Source organism: Scyliorhinus torazame, chromosome 5 (assembly GCF_047496885.1).
Source record: "Scyliorhinus torazame isolate Kashiwa2021f chromosome 5, sScyTor2.1, whole genome shotgun sequence".
Lineage (NCBI taxonomy): Eukaryota > Metazoa > Chordata > Chondrichthyes > Carcharhiniformes > Scyliorhinidae > Scyliorhinus > Scyliorhinus torazame.
The window spans coordinates 102,008,236-102,032,276 of record NC_092711.1 but is presented as its reverse complement, the minus strand read 5'-3'; the positions used below and the strand labels follow the sequence as shown (position 1 = coordinate 102,032,276).

The following is a 24,041-nucleotide window of genomic DNA, read 5'->3' as shown; positions in this document are numbered from 1 at the left end:
CACACAGAAACAGGATGAGATTCTGCTGTACATGTTTCACAGCTGACACTGAGACACACACGAGATGTGCAATATCAATTATTATTCTGAAGCATGTGATTAAATCACCCTTAAACTAAATTCCAGTGTTTCAGAGTAAAGCTTTATCTGCACTGTCCATCAAACACTCACAACCCAAATGCTGTCTGGGCTTAAATACTGTCCTCTCCAAAGAATTTTTCATTCCAGACAGTTATTTTTATTTTTTGGAAAAGCAGAACTCAAATTGCACCGAATCCCAGGGTGGACTCTTGTTTATTTCAGCCCTTCACATTTAAACATGAAGTTTAAGCTCCGATTAAAGGTGTCTGCCTGTCTCTGTTTGTATATTCTCTGTTACTGTTGTTTTGTCACTTGTCTGAAGTATTTGAATAATCGGCCTTGGTTAATCAATCCTTTCTCTCAGCACATGGAAGTTGTGAATCTTCAAGGCTGTCAGTCTGATATAGATAACAAAAAGCTACATCCTTTGATCAATCCATTCCCCAACCCTAAATAGATATCACACATTTCCATAATGCAGGAATATCTCCATCAAAACTTCCAATCAGTTCCCAATACTCTTGTTAACACTTGCCTGTATAACCTAAATTCCACTGACAGATTCCGAAAGCTGCACAGAAAAATGACTGGTTATTTTAAACTTTGAAACAAAACTATTTGAACTTGTGTTTCAATCCTATTATACAGAAATGTTGTCCTGTGGGCTGACAGTTTCTCAGTAAGACTGAAACATTGAGGTACGCCTCGCACTGCACTTGACAACATTTGTGGCACTTCCAAAATCTACCATACATTGCTGTCTGTATTGTGTGAATCTAGCTGTGAAATATCTGTACAGTTTAAACTTCCACCGTTTCTGTCTTCTCATCGTTTATAAAGATCACGGTTCTATCCTTTTTAATTCTAAAGCACATCATCGAAACATTTCCCAACACTGAAACACGTCCACCAGTTCAGTCTACCGCCAAAACGATAATATCTCCCTGCAATTTGATGTTTCCAGCTATGTTGCTTACAACGCTGTCTAATGTTTGGTGTCATTGGAAAACTGGGATGTGTAGCATTCTATCAAATGGTCTTAAATGGCTAATATATATGTATGTGTGTGCGCCAATGTGTGTGTACACGCATGTGTCTATGCATGCATGTGTGTGTGTGTGTGTGTATGTATCTGTTGCCGTGTATGTACCAGTCAGTGTGTGCACGCACATGTGTGTGTGTGTGTGTGTATCTGTGAACTTGTGTGTGTATACGCATTTAAGTCTCAAAGGAAAATATGAGCATGTGTAGGCGATGTGGCCCATCGAGTCTGCTCCACCATTCAAACAGATCCTGGCACGCACAGACGCACGCACACACACACACACATTCCTATTGTATTATACACAGTCGATTTGTGTCTGGAACATGCTCAATGATTGAGCTTCCACAACCCTCTGGAACAGAGAATTCCAAGATTCTCCACCCTCTCAATGAAGAAATTCCTCCTCATCTCAGTCTGCAATGGTCTACCCCTGATTCTGAGCATTCATGTCAAGAGGGCGAGAATACAAGACAAGGGATGTACTTCTGAGGCTGTATAAGGCTCTGGTCAGACGCCATTTGGAGTATTGTGAGCAGTTTTAGGCCCAGTATCGAAGGAAGGATGTGCTGCCTTGGAAAGGGTCCAGTGGAGGTTCACAAGAATGTTCCCTGGAATGAAGAACTTGTCGTATGAGGAATGGTTGAGGACACTGCGTCTGTACTCGTTGGAGTTTAGAAGGATGAGGGGGGGTCTTATTGAAACTTACAGGATACTGCGAGGCCTGGATAGAGTGGACGTGGAGAGGATGTTTCCACTTGTAGGAAAAACTAGAAGCAGAGGATACCATCTCAGAGTAAAGGGACGATCCTTTAAAACAGAGATGAGGAGGAATTTCTTCAGCCAGAGGGCGGTGAATCTGTGGAACTCTTTGCCGCAGAAGGCTGTGGAGGCCAAATCACTGAGTATCTCTAAGACAGAGATAGATCGGTTCTTGATCAATAAGGGGATCAGGGGTTATGGAGAGAAGGCAGGAGAATGGGAATTAGAAAAATATCAGCCATGATTGAATGGCGAAGCAGACTCGATGGGCCGAGTGGCCTAATTCTGCTTCAATGTCTTATGGTCTTATGGTTTGAGACTGTGCCCCCTCCCCCTGGGTCTAATCTCACCAGTCAGAGAACATCTGACCTACATCTATCTTGTGATACCCCGTATGAATTGTGTATGTTTCAAGATCACCTCTCATTTTTCGGGAACACAGGTACATTTTCCTCAATCTCTCCTCATCAGACAACTTCACCATCCCAGGGATTCGTCTGGTGAATCTCCATTACACCCCTTCTACAGCAAGTATATCCTTCCTTAGATATGGAGAACAAAAATCCACACAATGGTCCAGGTGTGTTGTGACCAAGGCTCTGTACAATTGCAGCAAGTCATCTTAACCCCAATACTAATAACCCCGAGCGATGAAAGTTAACGTACCATTGGCCTTCCTGATTGCTTAATGTACCCGCACGCTAGCGTTTAGTGACCCATGAATAAGGATTTAGATACAGAGTAAAGCTCCCTCTACACTGACCCATCAAACACTCCCAGGACAGGTACAGCACGGGGTTAGATACAGAGTAAAGCTCCCTCTACACTGTCCCCATCAAACACTCCCAGGACAGGTACAGCACGGGGTTAGATACAGAGTAAAGCTCCCTCTACACTGTCCCCATCAAACACTCCCAGGACAGGTACAGCACGGGGTTAGATACAGAGTAAAGCTCCCTCTACACTGTCCCCATCAAACACTCCCAGGACAGGTACAGCACGGGGTTAGATACAGAGTAAGGTTTCCTCTACACTGTCCCCATCAAACACTCCCAGGACAGGTACAGCACGGGGTTAGATACAGAGTAAAGCTCCCTCTACACTGTCCCCATCAAACACTCCCAGAACAGGTACAACACGGGGCTAGATACAGAGTAAGGTTTCCTCTACACTGTCTCCATGATCACTCCCAAGACATGGCAGAGGCAGTACAACGTGGAAATCACCATCCCTGTGTGTAGTCTGAACAGCGCTGTTGGAATGTGATACAGAGAATCATAGAATATACATTGCAGGAGTAGGCCATTTGGCCCATCGAGTCTGCACTGGCCCTCGGAGAGAGCACCCTACACAAGCCCACGCCTCCACCCTCTCCAAATAACCCCAGTAACACCACCTACCCTTTGGGCCACTCAGGGGCAATTTAGCACGGCCAACATCTCCTCTCATCCTTCTCGGCTCTAGTGAATACAGGCACAATCACAGAATCCCTACAATGCAGAAGTAGGCCATTCTGCCCATCGAATCTACACCAACCCTCTGACACAGCACCCTATGTGAGCTCAGTCACCCGCCCTATCCCAACAACTCCTTAACCTAATCTAAACAATCTTTCTTGGACACTAAGGGGTAATTTAGCAGGACCATTCCACCTAGCCTGCACATCTTTGGACTGTGGAAGGAAACCGGAGCACCCGGAGGAAACCCACGCACACACGGGGAGAAACTGCCAACTCCACATAATCAGTCACACAAGGCCGGAATTTAACCCGGGTCACTGGCACTGTGAGGCAGCAGTGCTAACCACTGTGCCACAGTCAAACCAATCTCTCCTTGAAGGACAGTCCGGGAAACTCCCTATCAGCCAATTGACCCTCCGCTGCACTCCCTCTCTGGCAACTATATCCTTTCTTAGTTAGGGAGACCGAAACTGTACACAATACTCCAGGTGTGGTCTCACCAAGGCCTTGTGTACCTGCAGAAAGACATCTCCACTTCTGAACTCAAATCCCTCTTTCAATGAAGGCCAACATATCATTGGCCTTCTTAACTGCTTGCTGCACCCCCCTCTCCACTTTCAGTGACTGGTGTACAAGGACAGCCAGCTCCCTTTCTACATCCACATTCACCAACAAATCATTGTTTAAATCAGACACTTTCCATCAGGATTTTGTTATACCAACGTGCACAAATGTCAGAAATGACTGTGCTGTGCTCACCTAGAATGGCCACCATTAAGTAACTTAAAATGGCTGACTGCTGATCGTGGATTTTGTTTTGACAATATTCCCAGACAGACAGAGAGAGAAGCAGAAACAGACAGATGGAGAAACTAATAGAAGACATTTGAGATTTTGAAACTCCATCAAACATGATCAGTAAAGGTACATCATGGGGTTAGACACAGATTCCTCTACACTGTCCCCATCAAACACTCCCAGGACAGGTACATCACGGGGGTAGATACAGAGTAATGCTCCCTCTACACTGTCCCCATCAAACACTCCCAGGACAGGTACAGCACGGGGGTAGATACAGAGTAAAGCTCCCTCTACACTGTCCCCATCAAACACTCCCAGGACAGGTACAGCACGGGGTTAGATCCAGGTTAAAGCTCCCTCTCCACTGTCCCCATCAAACACTCCTAGGACAGGTACAGCACGGGGTTAGATACAGAGTAAAGCTCCCTCTACACTGTCCCCATCAAACACTCCCAGGACAGGTACAGCACGGGGTTAGATATAGAGTAAAGCTCCCTCTACACTGTCCCCATCAAACACTCCCAGGACAGGTACAGCACGGGGTTAGATCCAGGTTAAAGCTCCCTCTCCACTGTCCCCATCAAACACTCCTAGGACAGGTACAGCACGGGGTTAGATACAGAGTAAAGCTCCCTCTACACTGTCCCCATCAAACACTCCCAGGACAGGTACAGCACGGGGTTAGATATAGAGTAAAGCTCCCTCTACACTGTCCCCATCAAACACTCCCAGGACAGGTACAGCACGGGGGTTAGATACAGAGTAAAGCTCCCTCTACACTGTCCCCATCAAACACACCCAGGACAGGTATAGCGCGGGGTTAGATACAGAGTAAAGCTCCCTCTACACTGTCCCCATCAAACACTCCCAGGACAGGTGCAGCACGGGGTTAGATACAGAGTAAAGCTCCCTCTACACTGTCCCCATCAAACACTCCCAGGTCAGGTCCAGCACGGGGTTAGATACAGAATAAAGCTCCCTCTACACTGTCCCCATCAAACACTCCCAGGACAGGTACAGCATGGGGTTAGATACAGAGTAAAGCTCCCTCTACAGTGTCCCCATCAAACACTCCCAGGACAGGTACAGCACGGTGTTAGATACAGAGTAAAGCTCCCTCTACAGTGTCCCCATCAAACACTCCCAGGACAGGTACAGCACGGTGTTAGATACAGAGTAAAGCTCCCTCTACACTGTCCCCATCAAACACTCCCAGGACAGGTACAGCATGGGGTTACAAACGTAATAAATGTTCCTCTCCAATTTCCACAACAGAAGCTGCCAGGATATTTACAGCAAGTAGAGGGAATGAGGCAATGTTTCCAAAGGAAGGGTTTTATTTTTAAAGAAGATAGGGAATTCTCAACATAACAGAACTTACCCCAAGTGATGATTACTCAAATATCCAAATCACAAACGATGCAGAATTCATTCCAATCCCACTTTTCCGGATAATCGTAAATAGATAAACATAGAAATAATTGGCAATAACAGACCACAAGGAATAGGAGCAGGACTGGGCCATTCAGCCCTTCGAGCTCGCTCCACCAGTCAATATGATCATGGAGATTCTTCCATTTCAACGTCGTGTTCCTGCCCTATCCCCGTGCCTCTTGCTGATCCATCAATCGCAGTCTAGAACCGGCTCAATGACAGAGTCTCCACATCCCTCTGGGATAGAGAATTCCCAGGATTCACCACCATCTGAGTGACAAAATTCCTCCTCATCTCAGTCCGGCATATCGCTGGTTAATACACAGAATAAATGATATCTGGGAATGAATGACAGACTGCAATCTAATGGAGGGCTTCGGAATAGATTACATACAGAATAACAGATACCCAGGAGTGAGTTACAGACTGGAATCCAATGGAGGGCTTCGGGATCGATTATATACAGAATAACAGATACCCGGGAGTGAGTTACAGACTGGAATCTAATGGAGGGGTTCAGGATAGTTTATATATAGAATAACTGCTGCCCTGGAGTGAGTTACAGACTGCAATCTAATGGAGGGCTTCGGAATAGATTACATACAGAATAACAGATACCCAGGATTGAGTTACAGACTGGAATCCAATGGAGTGCTTCGGGATCGATTATATACAGAATAACAGATACCCGGGAGTGAGTTACAGACTGGAATCTAATGGAGGGGTTCAGGATAGTTTATATATAGAATAACTGCTGCCCTGGAGTGAGTTACAGACTGGAATCTAATGGAGGGCTTCGGGATAGATTATATACAGAATAACAGATACCCTAGTGAGTTACAGACTGGAATCTAATCGAGGCGTTCAGGATAGTTTATATATAGAATAACAGATGCCCTGGAGTGACTTACAGACTGGAATCTAATGGAGGGGTTCAGGATAGTTAATATATAGAACAACAGATACCCGGGAGTGAGTTACAGACTGGAATCTAATCGAGGGGTTCAGGGTGGTTTATATATAGAATAACAGATACCCGGGAGTGAGTTAAAGACTGGAATCTAATCGGGGTTTCAGGATGGTTTATATATAGAATAACAGATACCCAGGAGTGAGTTACAGACTGGAATCTAATCGAGGGGTTCAGTATAGTTTATATACAGAATAACAGATACCCGGGAGTGAGTGACAGACAGGAATCGAATCGAGGGGTTCAGGATGGTTTATATATAAGAGTAACAGATACCCTGGAGTGTGTTACAGACTGGAATCTAATCGAGGGGTTCAAGATGGTTTATATATAGAATAACAAATACCCGGGAGCGAGTTACAGAGTGGAATCTAATCGAGGGGTTCGGGATGGTTTATATATAGAATAACAGATACCCGGGAGTGAGTTACGGACTGGAATTAATCGAGGGGTTCAGGATAGTTTATATATAGAATAACAGATACCCGGGAGTGAGTTAAAGACTGGAATCTAATCGGGGTTTCAGGATGGTTTATATATAGAATAACAGATACCCAGGAGTGAGTTACAGACTGGAATCTAATCGAGGGGTTCAGTATAGTTTATATACAGAATAACAGATACCCGGGAGTGAGTGACAGACAGGAATCGAATCGAGGGGTTCAGGATGGTTTATATATAAGAGTAACAGATACCCTGGAGTGTGTTACAGACTGGAATCTAATCGAGGGGTTCAAGATGGTTTATATATAGAATAACAAATACCCGGGAGCGAGTTACAGAGTGGAATCTAATCGAGGGGTTCGGGATGGTTTATATATAGAATAACAGATACCCGGGAGTGAGTTACGGACTGGAATTAATCGAGGGGTTCAGGATAGTTTATATATAGAATAACAGATACCCGGGAGTGAGTTACAGAGTGGAATCTAATCGAGGGGTTAGATTTAACTCACTCCTACACACTCACTCACACTCTTACAAATATACTCTTACGCACTCACTCACTCTTACACAATCACTCACTCTTACACACCCTCATTCACTCTTACACGCTCACTCACTCTTACACACTCACCTGTACACGGAAACTCACTCATTCCTACACACTCGCTCAGTCTTCCACACTCACTCACACTTAAACACTCACCCACTCGCTCATTCATTCTTACACATTCACTCACGCACACTCACTCTTACATACTCTTACTCGCCTTCACACTCACTCACACACACTGTCACTCACACACTCATTCACTCACTCTGACACACTCACTCTCACACACTAACACACACTCTCAGATATTCACTCACTCACTTACACATTCAGTTACTCACACTCACATACCCACTCACACACTAACTCGCTCACTTTTACACACACTCAGGCTCACTCACTGATTCAAACTCACTTACTCACACACTCTCACTCTCTCACTAACACATACTATCATTCACACTCACTCTTACACACAGTCACACTTCCACACTCAGTCACTCTTATGCACACATTTTCACACACTCACTCTCACTCTTACACTCACTTTTGGACACGCATACTCACTCGCACACTCGTACTCACTAAATCTCACTCTTACACTGACTGAATTACACACAGTCTCTGTCACACACATCCTTACGCACACTCACTAACTTGCATTCACTCACACTCATGCACTAACTCGAACACTCACTACCTCATGCTCACTCAATCACACACTCACTCGCACACACTCATTCACGCACACCGACTCACTCTTACACACTCACTCTTACCCACTCACATACTCAACCACACACTAAATCACTCACTAACACACTCTCACTCACTTACTAGCTAACTGACTCTTACACACCCTGACACACTCGCTCACTATTACACGGTTACTCACTCAAACACACTCATTTATACACGGAAACTCACTTATTCCTACACACTCACTCATTATTACACACTCACTCTCACACTCACATCACTCACTCAGTCTTACACACACTCACTCTCTCACACTTAAACACTCACTCGCACTCACTCACACTCCTGCACTCACTCTTACACATTCATTCAATCACACACACACACTCACTCTCCCCCACACACACACACTCACTCTCCCCCACACACACACACTCACTCTCCCCCACACACACACACTCACTCTCCCCCACACACACACACTCACTCTCCCCCACACACACACACTCACTCTCCCCCACACACACACACTCACTCTCCCCCACACACACACACTCACTCTCCCCCACACACACACACTCACTCTCCCCCACACACACACACTCACTCTCCCCCACACACACACACTCACTCTCCCCCACACACACACACTCACTCTCCCCCACACACACACACTCACTCTCCCCCACACACACACACTCACTCTCCCCCACACACACACACTCACTCTCCCCCACACACACACACTCACTCTCCCCCACACACACACACTCACTCTCCCCCACACACACACACTCACTCTCCCCCACACACACACACTCACTCTCCCCCACACACACACACTCACTCTCCCCCACACACACACACTCACTCTCCCCCACACACACACACTCACTCTCCCCCCCACACACACACTCACTCTCCCCCCCACACACACACTCACTCTCCCCCCCACACACACACTCACTCTCCCCCCCACACACACACTCACTCTCCCCCCCACACACACACTCACTCTCCCCCCCACACACACACTCACTCTCCCCCACACACACACACTCACTCTCCCCCACACACACACACTCACTCTCCCCCACACACACACACTCACTCTCCCCCACACACACACACTCACTCTCCCCCACACACACACACTCACTCTCCCACACACACACACACTCACTCTCCCACACACACACACACACACACTCACTCTCCCCCACACACACACACTCACTCTCCCACACACACACACACACTCACTCTCCCACACACACACACACTCACTCTCCCACACACACACACACTCACTCTCCCACACACACACACACTCACTCTCCCACACACACACACACTCACTCTCCCACACACACACACACTCACTCTCCCACACACACACACACTCACTCTCCCACACACACACACACTCACTCTCCCACACACACACACACTCACTCTCCCACACACACACACACACTCACTCTCCCACACACACACACTCACTCTCCCACACACACACACTCACTCTCCCACACACACTCACTCTCCCACACACACTCACTCTCCCACACACACTCACTCTCCCCCACACACTCACTCTCCCCCACACACTCACTCTCCCCCACACACTCACTCTCCCCCACACACTCACTCTCCCCCACACACTCACTCTCCCACACACTCACTCTCCCACACACTCACTCTCCCACACACTCACTCTCCCACACACTCACTCTCCCACACACTCACTCTCCCACACACTCACTCTCCCACACACTCACTCTCCCACACACTCACTCTCCCACACACTCACTCTCCCACACACTCACTCTCCCACACACTCACTCTCCCACACACTCACTCTCCCACACACACTCACTCTCCCACACACACTCACTCTCCCACACACTCACTCTCCCACACACTCACTCTCCCACACACTCACTCTCCCACACACTCACTCTCCCACACACTCACTCTCCCACACACTCACTCTCCCACACACTCACTCTCCCACACACTCACTCTCCCACACACTCACTCTCCCACACACTCACTCTCCCACACACTCACTCTCCCACACACTCACTCTCCCACACACTCACTCTCCCACACACTCACTCTCCCACACACTCACTCTCCCACACACTCACTCTCCCACACACTCACTCTCCCACACACTCACTCTCCCACACACTCACTCTCCCACACACTCACTCTCCCACACACTCACTCTCCCACACACTCACTCTCCCACACAGACTCTTACACACTGTCACTCTGACACGCTCACTCCCACACGCTAACACATACTCTGCAATCTGGTAGAGAGAGAGAGAGAAATCTCAGATCAGAAACTATGAACTCAATTTTGAAAGTGGTCATCATTTGTTGGGCTCTCCCTGTGCACAGGTTGCCGGCAGAATTCACAAAATTAACGACAGTGGGGTCACTTTTAAAAATGAACCCATTGACTGTAAAGTAATCTCGATTGCCCGGAATTAAAGTTCCTTAACTTGAAGCGGGTATAATTCTGGAAGGAAGCCTGTGTTTTAGGCCGAGACACAAGTATGAGGGTGAAATTAAATTCACAGGAGGTCATTTGAATTCAGTTTGAATTCACTCACTCACACTCACACACAGACTGACTCACTCATTCACACTAACTTACACACAATTACTCACTCACACTCACTCACTCTTCCACACTCTCTCACTCACTCACTTGTACTCAGACACTCACATCCTCACTCACTCTTACACAGAGCGCGAGGGACACACAGAGAGCGCGAGGGACGCACAGAGAGCGCGAGGGACGCACAGAGAGCGCGAGGGACGCACAGAGAGCGCGAGGGACGCACAGAGAGCGCGAGGGACACAGCGAGGGACACACAGAAAGGGAGGTACACAGACAGAGCGAGGTACACAGACAGAGCGAGGTACACAGACAGAGCGAGGTACACAGACAGAGCGAGGGACACAGACAGAGCGAGGGACACAGACAGAGCGAGGGACACAGACAGAGCGAGGGACACAGACAGAGCGAGGGACACAGACAGAGCGAGGGACACAGACAGAGCGAGGGACACAGACAGAGCGAGGGACACAGACAGAGCGAGGGACACAGACAGAGCGAGGGACACAGACAGAGCGAGGGACACAGACAGAGCGAGGGACACAGACAGAGCGAGGGACACAGACAGAGCGAGGGACACAGACAGAGCGAGGGACACAGACAGAGCGAGGGACACAGACAGAGCGAGGGACACAGACAGAGCGAGGGACACAGACAGAGCGAGGGACACAGACAGAGCGAGGGACACAGACAGAGCGAGGGACACAGACAGAGCGAGGGACACAGACAGAGCGAGGGACACAGACAGAGCGAGGGACACAGACAGAGCGAGGGACACAGACAGAGCGAGGGACACAGACAGAGCGAGGGACACAGACAGAGCGAGGGACACAGACAGAGCGAGGGACACAGACAGAGCGAGGGACACAGACAGAGCCAGGGACACAGACAGAGCGAGGGACACAGACAGAGCGAGGGACACAGACAGAGCGAGGGACACAGACAGAGCGAGGGACACAGACAGAGCGAGGGACACAGACAGAGCGAGGGACACAGACAGAGCCAGGGACACAGACAGAGCCAGGGACACAGACAGAGCCAGGGACACAGACAGAGCCAGGGACACAGACAGAGCCAGGGACACAGACAGAGCGAGGGACACAGACAGAGCGAGGGACACAGACAGAGCCAGGGACACAGACAGAGCCAGGGACACAGACAGAGCCAGGGACACAGACAGAGCCAGGGACACAGACAGAGCCAGGGACACAGACAGAGCGAGGGACACAGACAGAGCGAGGGACACAGACAGAGCGAGGGACACAGACAGAGCGAGGGACACAGACAGAGCGAGGGACACAGACAGAGCGAGGGACACAGACAGAGCGAGGGACACAGACAGAGCGAGGGACACAGACAGAGCCAGGGACACAGACAGAGCCAGGGACACAGACAGAGCCAGGGACACAGACAGAGCCAGGGACACAGACAGAGCCAGGGACACAGACAGAGCCAGGGACACAGACAGAGCCAGGGACACAGAGAGAGCCAGGGACACAGAGAGAGCCAGGGACACAGAGAGCAAGGACACAGGTTTGTGGGGGCGAAACCCACGCAGACACGGGGAGAATGTGCAAACTCCACAGGGACAGTGACCCAGAGCCGGGATCGAACCTGGGACCTCGTGCAGGGAGGCAGCTGTGGTAACCACTGTGACACTGTGCTTCCCAATAAAAGATATTAACAAAAGATTTAGAATCTCAATCAAACACTGGATGGGGGAACCAAGGTAATATTTCCACGTTTGCTGATGACACAAAACGTGGCGGGGGTGTGAGCGGTGAGGAGGATGTTAAGAGGCTTCAAGGTGATTGAGAGTAATTCAGTGAGTGGGCAAGGACATGGCAGATGCAGTATAACGTGGATAAATGTGAATTGCAGACAGAGAATCAGATTGGCAGAGTATGGTTTCCAAGTCCTCAGGGCACTGAAAGTGGCAACGCAGGTGGGGAAGGTAGTCAAGAAGGCCTACGGCATGCTTGCCTTCATGGGTTGGGGCATTGAGTATGGAAATTGACAAGTTATCCTGCAGCTGGACAGAATCTTAGTTCGGCCACGCTTGGAATATTGTGCACAATACTGGTCGCCGCGCAGAGGGATGTGGAGGTTTGGGAGGAGGGACAGAAGACGTTGCCCAATTCTGGGGAGGTTTAGGTTTGGGCTGGGCTTTGGGGTGAGAATCCGGTTGTTGCATGCGTTCCCCACGTCAAGAGAGCGAATGAATGAGATGATCTCAGGGTATTTTGAGTTGGATAGGGGGACGAGGCAGGGGTGCCCGCTGTTGATTGCATTAGAAATTGGGCCCTTGGAGATGGCACTTCAGGTCTCAGCTGGGTAGCGGGGCAAGTGAGGGCAGACACAGAGAGAACGTGCCGGGAATCGAACCCGGGACCCTGGAGCTGTGAAGCCACAGTGCTACCCACTGTGCTACCGTGCCACGTAATGAGTCACACACACAACCTCCCACCCCACCCCAGACACCCAAACACGTGTACAGACAAACACAAACTCACGCACAGACACAAACTCAGACAGGCTGGGTCAATACATCTTTCAAATGGAGCGAGATCCATTCTCCACCTTTAACTTGGAGAGGTGTATCTGGCCTGTGTGTGACCCAAGTTACACACTGACTCTGAACATGCAGTTGGGGAGGGTTTAAACTAATGTGCCAGGGGGATGGGAACCGATGTAGGAAGTCAGTGGGGACAGAAACAAAAGGCAGGAAGGGAGAGTGTGTAAAGCATGACCAGAGAAAGCAGGGCAGAGAGCAAGGAAGGTCTACATTAAACTGCATTTATTTCAATGCAAGGGGCCTGACGGGCAAAGCGGATGAACTCAGGGCATGGACGGGCACATGGGACTGGGATATTATAGCTATGACTGAAACATGGCTAAGGGAGGGGCAGGACTGGCAGCTCAATGTTCCGGGCTACAGATGCTATAGAAAGGATAGAACAGGAGGTAAGAGAGGAGGGGGAGTGGCGTTTTTGATTAGGGAGAACATCACGGCAGTACTTAGAGGGGATATATCCGAGGGTTCGCCCACTGAGTCTATATGGGTGGAACTGAAAAATAAGAAGGGAGAGATCACCTTGGTAGGACTGTACTACAGGCCCCCAAATAGTCAGCGGGAAATTGAGGAGCAAATATGTAAGGAGATTACAGATAGCTGCAAGAATAATAGGGTGGTAGTAGTAGGGGACTTTAACTTTCCCAACATTGACTGGGTCAGTCATAGCATTAGGGGCTTGGATGGAGGGAAATTTGTTGAGTGTATTCAGGAGGAATTTCTCATTCAGTATGTGGATGGACCGACTAGAGAGGGGGCAAAACTTGACCTCGTCTTGGGAAATAAGGAAGGGCAAGTGATAGAAGTGCTAGTGAGGGATCACTTTGGGACAAGTGACCATAATTCCATTAGTTTTAAGATAGCTATGGAGAATGATAGGTCTGGCCCAAGAGTTAAAATTCTTAATTGGGGCAAGGCCAATTTTGATGGTATCAGACAGGAACTTGCAGAGGTAGATTGGGGGAGACTATTGGCAGACAAAGGGACGGCTGGTAAATGGGAGGCTTTTAAAAATGTGTTATCCAGGGTGCAGGGTAAGCACATTCCCTTTAGAGTGAAGGGCGAGGCTGGTAGAAGTAGGGAACCCTGGATGACTCGAGATATTGAGACTCTGGTCAAAAAGAAGAAGGAGGCATATGACGTACATAAGCAACTGGGATCAAGTAGATCCCTTGAAGAGTATAGAGATTGTCGAAATAGAGTTAAGAGGGAAATCAGGAGGGCAAAAAGGGGACATGAAATTGCTTTGGCAAATAATGCAAGGGAGAATCCAAAGAGATTCTACAGATACATAAAGGGGAAAAGAGTAACTAGGGACAGAGTAGGGCCTCTTAAGGATCAACAAGGGCATTTATGTGCAGAGCCACAAGAGTTGGGTGAGATCCTGAATGAATATTTCTCATCGGTATTCACGGTGGAGAAAGGCATGGATGTTAGGAAACTAAGGGAAATAAATAGTGATGTCTTGAGAAGTGTGCATATTACAGAGGAGGAGGTGCTGGAAGTCTTAAAGCGCATCAAGGTAGATAAATCCCCGGGACCTGATGAAATGTATCCCAGGATGTTGTGGGAGGCTAGGGAGGAAATTGCGGGTCCCCTAACCGAGATATTTGAATCATCGGCAGCCACAGGTGAGGTGCCTGAAGATTGGAGAGTGGCGAATGTTGTGCCCTTGTTTAAGAAGGGCAGCAGGGAAAAGCCTGGGAACTACAGACCGGTGAGCCTAACGTCTGTAGTAGGTAAGTTGCTAGAAGGTATTCTGAGAGACAGGATCTACAAGCATTTAGAGAGGCAAGGACTGATTCGGGGCAGTCAGCATGGCTTTGTGCGTGGAAAATCATGTCTCACAAATTTGATTGAGTTTTTTGAGGGAGTGACCAAGAAGGTAGATGAGGGTAGTGCAGTAGACGTTGTCTACATGGACTTTAGCAAAGCCTTTGACAAGATACCGCATGGTAGGTTGTTGCAGAAGGTTAAAGCTCACGGGATCCAGGGTGAGGTTGCCAATTGGATTCAAAATTGGCTGGACGACAGAAGGCAGAGGGTGGTTGTAGAGGGTTGTTTTTCAAACTGGAGGCCTGTGACCAGTGGTGTGCCTCAGGGATCGGTGCTGGGTCCACTGTTATTTGTGATTTATATTAATGATTTGGATGAGAATTTAGGAGGCATGGTTAGTAAGTTTGCAGATGACACCAAGATTGGTGGCATAGTGGATAGTGAAGAAGGTTATCTAGGATTGCAACGGGATCTTGATCAATTAGGCCAGTGGGCCGACGAATGGCAGATGGAGTTTAATTTAGATAAATGTGAGGTGATGCATTTTGGCAGATCGAATCAGGCCAGGACCTACTCAGTTAATGGTATGGCGTTGGGGAGAGTTATAGAACAAAGAGATCTAGGAGTACAGGTTCATAGCTCCTTGAAGGTGGAGTCGCAGGTGGACAGGGTGGTGAAGAAGGCATTCGGCATGCTTGGTTTCATTGGTCAGAACATTGAATATAGGAGTTGGGACGTCTTGTTGAAGTTGTACAAGACATTGGTACGGCCACACTTGGAATACTGTGTGCAGTTCTGGTCACCCTATTATAGAAAGGATATTATTAAACTAGAAAGAGTGCAGAAAAGATTTACTAGGATGTTGCCGGGACTTGATGGTTTGAGTTATAAGGAGAGGCTGGATAGACTGGGACTTTTTTCCCTGGAGCGTAGGAGGCTTAGGGGTGATCTTATAGAGGTCTATAAAATAATGAGGGGCATAGATAAGGTAGATAGTCAACATCTTTTCCCAAAGGTAGGGGAGTCTAAAACTAGAGGGCATAGGTTTAAGGTGAGAGGGGAGAGATTCAGAAGGGCCCAGAGGGGCAATTTCTTCACTCAGAGGGTAGTGAGTGTCTGGAATGGGCTGCCAGAGGTAGTAGTAGAAGCGGGTACAATTGTGACTTTCAAAAAGCATTTAGATGGTTACATGGGTAAGATGGGTATAGAGGGTTATGGGCCAAGTGCGGGCAACTGGGACTAGCTTTAATGGTAAAAAACTGGGCGGCATGGACTGGTTGGGCCGAAGGGCCTGTTTCCATGCTGTAAACGTCTATGATTCTATGATTCTATCCTCACAACAGCTTGGGGACAGACTTTTCTAAAGTACTTTTCATAACCTTTGGGTATCACAAACTGCTTCACAGGCAATGGAACCCTTTTGAAATCTAGTCAGTGGTAATTTAGGAAATGGACCAGCGAATTTCAGAGAGAGACACAGAAACAGGATGAGATTGTGCTGTACATGTTTCACAGCTGACACTGAGACACACACGAGATGTACAATATCAATTATCATTCTGAAGCATGTGATTAAATCACCCTTAAACTAAATTCCAGTGTTTCAGAGTAAAGCTTTATCTGCACTGTCCATCAAACACTCACAACCCAAATACTGTCTGGGCTTAAATACAGAGTCAAAATCCCTCTGTTCTGTCCAAAGAATTTTTCATTGCAGATAGTTATTTTATGGAAAAGCAGAACTCAAATTGCACCGAATCCCAGGGTGGACTCTTGTTTATTTCAGCTCTTCACATTTAAACATGAAGTTTAAGCTCCGATTACAGATGTCTGCTTGTCTCTGTTTGTATATTCTCTGTTATTGTTGTTTTGTCACTTGTCTGAAGTATTTGAATAATCGGCCTTGGTTAATCAATCCTTTCTCTCAGCACATGGAAGTTGTGAATCTTCAAGGCTGTCAGCCTGATATAGATAACAAAAAACTACATCCTTTGATCAATCCATTCCCCAACCCTAAATCGATCTCACACATTTCCATAATGCAGGAATATCTCCATCAAAACTTCTAATCAGTTCCCAATACTCTTGTTAACACTTGCCTGTATAACCTAAATTCCACTGACAGATTCCGAAAGCTGCACAGAAAAATGACTGGTTATTTTAAACTCTGAAACAAAACTAGTTGAACTTGTGCTTCAATCCTATTATACAGAAATGTTGTCCTGTGGGCTGACAGTTTCTCAGTAAGACTGAAACATTGAGGTATGCCTCGCACTGCACTTGGCAACATTTGTGGCACTTCCAAAATCTACCATACATTGCTGTCTGTATTGTGTGAATCTAGCTGTGAAATATCTGTACAGTTTAAACTTCCACCGTTTCTGTCTTCTCATCGTTTATAAAGATCACGGTTCTATCCTTTTTAAGCCTAAAGCACACCATCGAAACATTTCCCAACACAGAAACACGTCCACCAGTTCAGTCTACCGCCAAAACGATAATATCTCCCTGCAATTTGATGTTTCCAGCTATGTTGCTTACAACGCTGTCTAATGTTTGGTGTCATTGGCAAACTGGGATGTGTAGCATTCTATCAAATGGTCTTAAATGGCTAATATATATGTATGTGTGTGCGCCAATGTGTGTGTACACGCATGTGTCTATGCACGCATGTGTGTGTGTGTATGTATCTGTTGCCATGTATGTATCAGTCAGTGTGTGCACGCGCATGTGTGTGTGTGTATCTGTGAACTTGTGTGTGTATACGCATTTAAGTCTCAAAGGAAAATATGAGCATGTGTAGGCGATTTGGCCCATCGAGTCTGCTCCACCATTCAAACAGATCCTGGCACGCACAGACGCACGCACACTCACACACACATTCCTATTGGATTATACACAGTCGATTTGTGTCTGGAACATGCTCAATGATTGAGCTTCCACAACCCTCTGGATCGGAGAATTCAAAGATTCTTCATCCTTTCAATGAAGAAATTCCTCCTCATCTCAGTCTGCAATGGTCTACCCCTGATTCTGAGCATTCATGTCAAGAGGGCGAGAATACAAGACCAGGGATGTACTTCTGAGGCTGTACAAGGCTCTGGGCAGACCCCATTTGGAGTATTGTGAGCCGTTTTAGGCCCAGTATCTAAGGAAGGATGTGCTGCCTTGGAAAGGGTCCAGTGGAGGTTCACAAGAATGTTCCCTGGAATGAAGAACTTGTCGTATGAGGAATGGTTGAGGACACTGGGTCGTACTCGTTGGAGTTTAGAAGGATGAGGGGGGGTCTTATTGAAACTTACAGGATACTGCGAGGCCTGGATAGAGTGGAGGCGGAGAGGATGTTTCCACTTGTAGGAACAATTAGAAGCAGAGGACACCATCTCAGACTAAAGGGACGATCCTTTAAAACAGAGATGAGGAGGAATTTCTTCAGCCAGAGGGCGGTGAAACTGTGGAACTCTTTGCCGCAGAAGGCTGTGGAGGCCAAATCACTGAGTATCTCGAAGACAGAGATAGATCAGTTCTTGATCAATAAGGGGATCAGGGGTTATGGAGAGAAGGCAGGAGAATGGGAATTAGAAAAATATTAGCCATGATTGAATGGCGAAGCAGACTCGATGGGCCGAGTGGCCTAATTCTGCTTCAATGTCTTATGGTCTTATGGTTTGAGACTGTGCCCCCTCCCCCTGGGTCTAATCTCACCAGTCAGAGAGACCATCTGACCTACATCTATCTTGTGATGCCCCGTATGAATTGTGTATGTTTCAAGATCACCTCTCATTTTTCGGGAACACAGGTACATTTTCCTCCATCTCTCCTCATCAGACAACTTCACCATCCCAGGGATTCGTCTGGTGAATCTCCATTACACTCCTTCTACAGCAAGTATATCCTTCCTTAGATATGGAGAACAAAACTCCACACAATGGTCCAGGTGTGTTGTGACCAAGGCTCTGTACAATTGCAGCAAGTCATCTTAACCCCAATACTAATAACCCTGAGCGATGAAAGTTAACGTACCATTGGCCTTCCTGATTGCTTAATGTACCCGCACGCTAGCGTTTAGTGACCCATGAATAAGGAGTTAGATACAGAGTAAAGCTCCCTCTACACTGACCCATCAAACACTCCCAGGACAGGTACAGCACGGGGTTAGATACAGAGTAAAGCTCCCTCTACACTGTCCCCATCAAACACTCCCAGGACAGGTACAGCACGGGGTTAGATACAGAGTAAAGCTCCCTCTACACTGTCCCCATCAAACACTCCCAGGACAGGTACAGCACGGGGTTAGATACAGAGTAAGGTTTCCTCTACACTGTCCCCATCAAACACTCCCAGGACAGGTACAGCACGGGGTTAGATACAGAGTAAAGCTCCCTCTACACTGTCCCCATCAAACACTCCCAGAACAGGTACAACACGGGGTTAGATACAGAGTAAGGTTTCCTCTACACTGTCTCCATGATCACTCCCAAGACATGGCAGAGGCAGTACAACGTGGAAATCACCATCCGTGTGTAGTCTGAACAGCGCTGTTGGAATGTGATACAGAGAATCATAGAATATACATTGCAGGAGTAGGCCATTTGGCCCATCGAGTCTGCACTGGCCCTCGGAGAGAGCACCCTACCCAAGCCCACGCCTCCACCCTCTCCAAATAACCCCAGTAACACCACCTACCCTTTGGGCCACTAAGGGGCAATTTAGCACGGCCAACATCTCCTCTCATCCTTCCCGGCTCTAGTGAATACCGGCACAATCACAGAATCCCTACAATGTAGAAGGAGGCCATTCTGCCCATCGAATCTACACCAACCCTCTGACACAGCACCCTATGTAAGCTCAGTCACCCGCCCTATCCCAATAACTCCTTAACCTAATCTAAACAATCTTTCTTGGACACTAAGGGGTAATTTAGCAGGACCATTCCACCTAGCCTGCACATCTTTGGACTGTGGAAGGAAACCGGAGCACCCGGAGGAAACCCACGCACACACGGGGAGAAACTGCCAACTCCACATAATCAGTCACACAAGGCCTGAATTTAACCCGGGTCACTGGCACTGTGAGGCAGCAGTGCTAACCACTGTGCCACAGTCAAACCAATCTCTCCTTGAAGGACAGCCCGGTAACCTCCCTATCAGCCGAATGACCCTCCGCTGCACTCCCTCTCTGGCAACTATATCCTTTCTTAGTTAGGGAGACCGAAACTGTACGCAATACTCCTGGTGTGGTCTCACCAAGGCCTTGTGTCACTGCAGAAAGACATCTCCACTTCTGAACTCAAATCCCTCTTTCAATGAAGGCCAACATATCATTGGCCTTCTTAACTGCTTGCTGCACCCCCTTCTCCACTTTCAGTGACTGGTGTACAAGGACAGCCAGCTCCCTTTCTACATCCACATTTTTCAACAAATCATTGTTTAAATCAGACACTTTCCATCAGGATTTTGTTATACCAACGTGTACGAATGTCAGAAATGACTGTGCTGTGCTCACCTAAAATGGCCACCATTAAGTAACTTAAAATGGCTGACTGCTGATCGTGGATTTTCTGTAGACAATATTCCCACACAGACAGAGAGAGAAGCAGAAACAGACAGATGGAGAAACTAATAGATGACATTTATTTGAGATTTTGAAACCCTGTCAAACACTACCAGCAAAGGTACATCATGGGGTTAGATACAGATTCCTCTACACTGTCCCTGGCAAACACTCCCAGGACAGGGAGATCACGGGGTTAGATACAGAGTAAAGCTCCCTCTATATTGTCCCCATCAAACAATCCCAGGACAGGTACAGTACGGGGTTAGATACAGAGTAAAGCTCCCTCTACACTGTCCCCATCAAACACTCCCAGGACAGCTACAGCACGGGGTTAGATACAGAGTAAAGCTCCCTCCACATTGTCCCCATCAAACACTCCCAGGACAGGTACAGCACGGGGTTAGACATAGAGAACAGCTCCCACGACACTGTCCCCATCAAACACTCCCAGGACAGATACAGCACGGGGTCAGATACAGAGTAAAGCTCCCTCTACACTGTCCCCATCAAACACTCCCAGGACAGGTACAGCACGGGGTTAGATAAAGAGTAAAGCTCCCTCTACACTGTCCCCATCAAACACTCCCAGGACAGGTACAGCACGGGGTTAGTTACAGAGTAAAGCTCCCTCTACACTGTCCCCATCAAACACTCCCAGGACAGGTACAGCACGGGGTTAGGTACAGAGTAAAGCTCCCTCCACACTGTCCCCATCAAACACTCCCAGGACAGGTACAGCACGGGGATGGATACAGAGTAAAGCTCCCTCAACACTGTCCCCATCAAACACTCCCAGGACATGTACAGCACGGGGTTAGATACAGAGTAAAGCTCCCTCTACACTGTCCCCATCAAACACTCCCAGGACAGGTACAGCACGCGGTTAGATACAGAGTAAAGCTCCCTCAACACTGTCCCCATCAAACACTCCCAGGACAGGTACAGCACGGGGTTAGATACAGAGTAAAGCTCCCTCAACTCTGTCCCCATCAAACACACCCAGGACAGGTACAGCACGGGGTTAGATACAGAGTAAAGCTCCCTCAACACTGTCCCCATCAAACACTCCCAGGACAGTTACAGTACGGGATTAGATACAGAGTAAAGCTCCGTCTACACTGTCCCCACCAAACACTCACAGGACAGGTACAGCACGGGGTTAGATACAGAGTAAAGCTCCCTCTACACTGTCCCCATCAAACACTCCAAGGACAGGTACAGCACGGGGGTAGATACAGAGTAATGCTCCCACTACACTGTCCCCATCAAACACTCCCAGGACAGGTACAGCACGGGGTGAGATACAGAGGAAAGCTCCCTCTACACTGTCCCCATCAAACACTCCCAGGACAGGTACAGCACGGGGTTAGATACAGAGTAAAGCTCCCTCCACATTCTCCCCATCAAACACTCCCAGGACAGGTACAGCACGGGGTTAGATACAGAGTAAAGCTCCCTCTACACTGTCCCCTTCAAACACTCCCAGGACAGGTACAGCACAGTGTTAGATACAGAGTAAAGCTCCCTCTACACTGACCCCATCAAACACTCCCAGGACAGGTACAGCACGGGGTTCGATACAGAGTAAAGCTCCCTCTACACTGTCCCCATTAAACACTCCCAGGACAGGTACAGCACGGGGTTAGATACAGAGTAAAGTTCCCTCGACACTGTCCCCATCAAACACTCCCAGGACAGCACGGGGTTAGATACAGAGTAAAGCTCCCTCTACACTGTCCCCAGCAAACACTCCCAGGACAGGTACAGCACAGGGTTAGATACAGAGTAAAGCTCCCTCTACACTGTCCCCATCAAACACTCCCAGGACAGGTACAGCACGAGGTTAAATACAGAGTAAAGCTCCTTCTACACTGTCCCCATCAAACACACCCAGGACAGGTACAGCACAGGTTTAGATACAGAGTAAAGCTCCCTCTACACTGTCCCCATCAAACACTCCCAGGACAGGTACAGCACGGGGTTAGATAAAGAGTAAAGCTCCCTCTACACTGTCCCCATCAAACACTCCCAGGACAGGTACAGCACGGGGTCAGATATCGAGCAGGGCTCTCTCTACACTATACAACACCGGGGGTTGCCCCCACGGTGGCCTGGCCCGCGATCGGGGCCCACTGATCCGCGGGCGGGCCTGTGCCGTGGGGGCACTCTTTCCCTTCCGCCTCCGCCACGGTCTCCACCATGGCGGAGGCGGAGGAGACTCCCTCCACTGCACAAGCGTGGGAAACTGTCAGCGGCCGCTGACGCTCCCGCGCATGCTCTGCCCGGAGATGTCATTTCCGCGCCACCTGGCGGGGCACCAAAGGCATTTTCTGCCAGCTGGCGGGGCGGAAAGTCCTCCGGCGCCGACCTAGCCCCTCAATGTTGGGGCTCGGCCCCCAAAGATGCGGAGCATTCCGCCCCTTTGGGGCGGCGCGATGCCCGTCTGATTTGCGCCGTTTTGGGCGCCAGTCGGCAGACATCGCGCCGTTTCCGGAGAATTTCGCCCCACATTTGCTTCTTTTCCAATTCCCTTTAATTCTGTGCCATCTCGTTCTTGAGCTTCTTAATAGTGGGATCCGTTTCTCCCTGTCTACTCTGTCCGGCACCCCCAAGAATTTGAACACCTCTATCAAATCTCCTCTTGGCCATTTCTCTGCGTGGAGAACAGACCCAACCTCTCCAATCTAACCTCATCACTTAAGTTTCTCATTCCTGAACCATTCTTGTGAACCTCCTCTGCACTCACTCCAGTGTGTTCACACTCTTCCTATCATGTGGCACCCAGAACTGTCCACAATATTCCAGCTGAGGTCTAACTAGTGTCTTGAATAACTTCAGCCTTACCTCCTCGCTCTTGTACCAATGCGGAAAATACTGAGCAGGTCAGGCAGCATCTGTGGGGAGAGAAATAGAATCTTGGACCAGGGCGACTGGCAGATAGACAGATAGAGAAAGGTCCACACACACAGTAACACACTTACCCTCACACAGACACCCTGCTCTAAACAGATAGAAAATGCGGCAGATCACTTCTCCATCAGTAAATGGAAGGAGATTAATTGGATTTCTCTTCAAAAATACCAGCTCACATTTAAAAAGAATGGGTGGGTGGGAGGGTTGGTGCTTCCCAATCTTTTGTATTGTTATTGGGCGGTGAATTTGGAGAAGATTGGGCAATGGTGGGGAGAGGAAGAAGCGGAATGGGTACAGGTGGTGGAAGCATCGTGTAAAGGGGCTAGTTTGCAGACTTCAGCTG

At 48.3% G+C, this 24,041-nt stretch overlaps 1 gene segment (V, D, J or C); it reads right to left on the bottom strand.

The window, feature by feature from the left end:
* The window catches only part of LOC140419253 (T cell receptor alpha variable 38-2/delta variable 8-like), a 148,923-nt gene extending 125,249 nt beyond the window's left edge, over positions 1 to 23,674 (bottom strand). Inside the window, exon 1 of the V gene segment in view lies at positions 23,630 to 23,674.
* Positions 23,675 to 24,041: the final 367 nt, after the last annotated feature.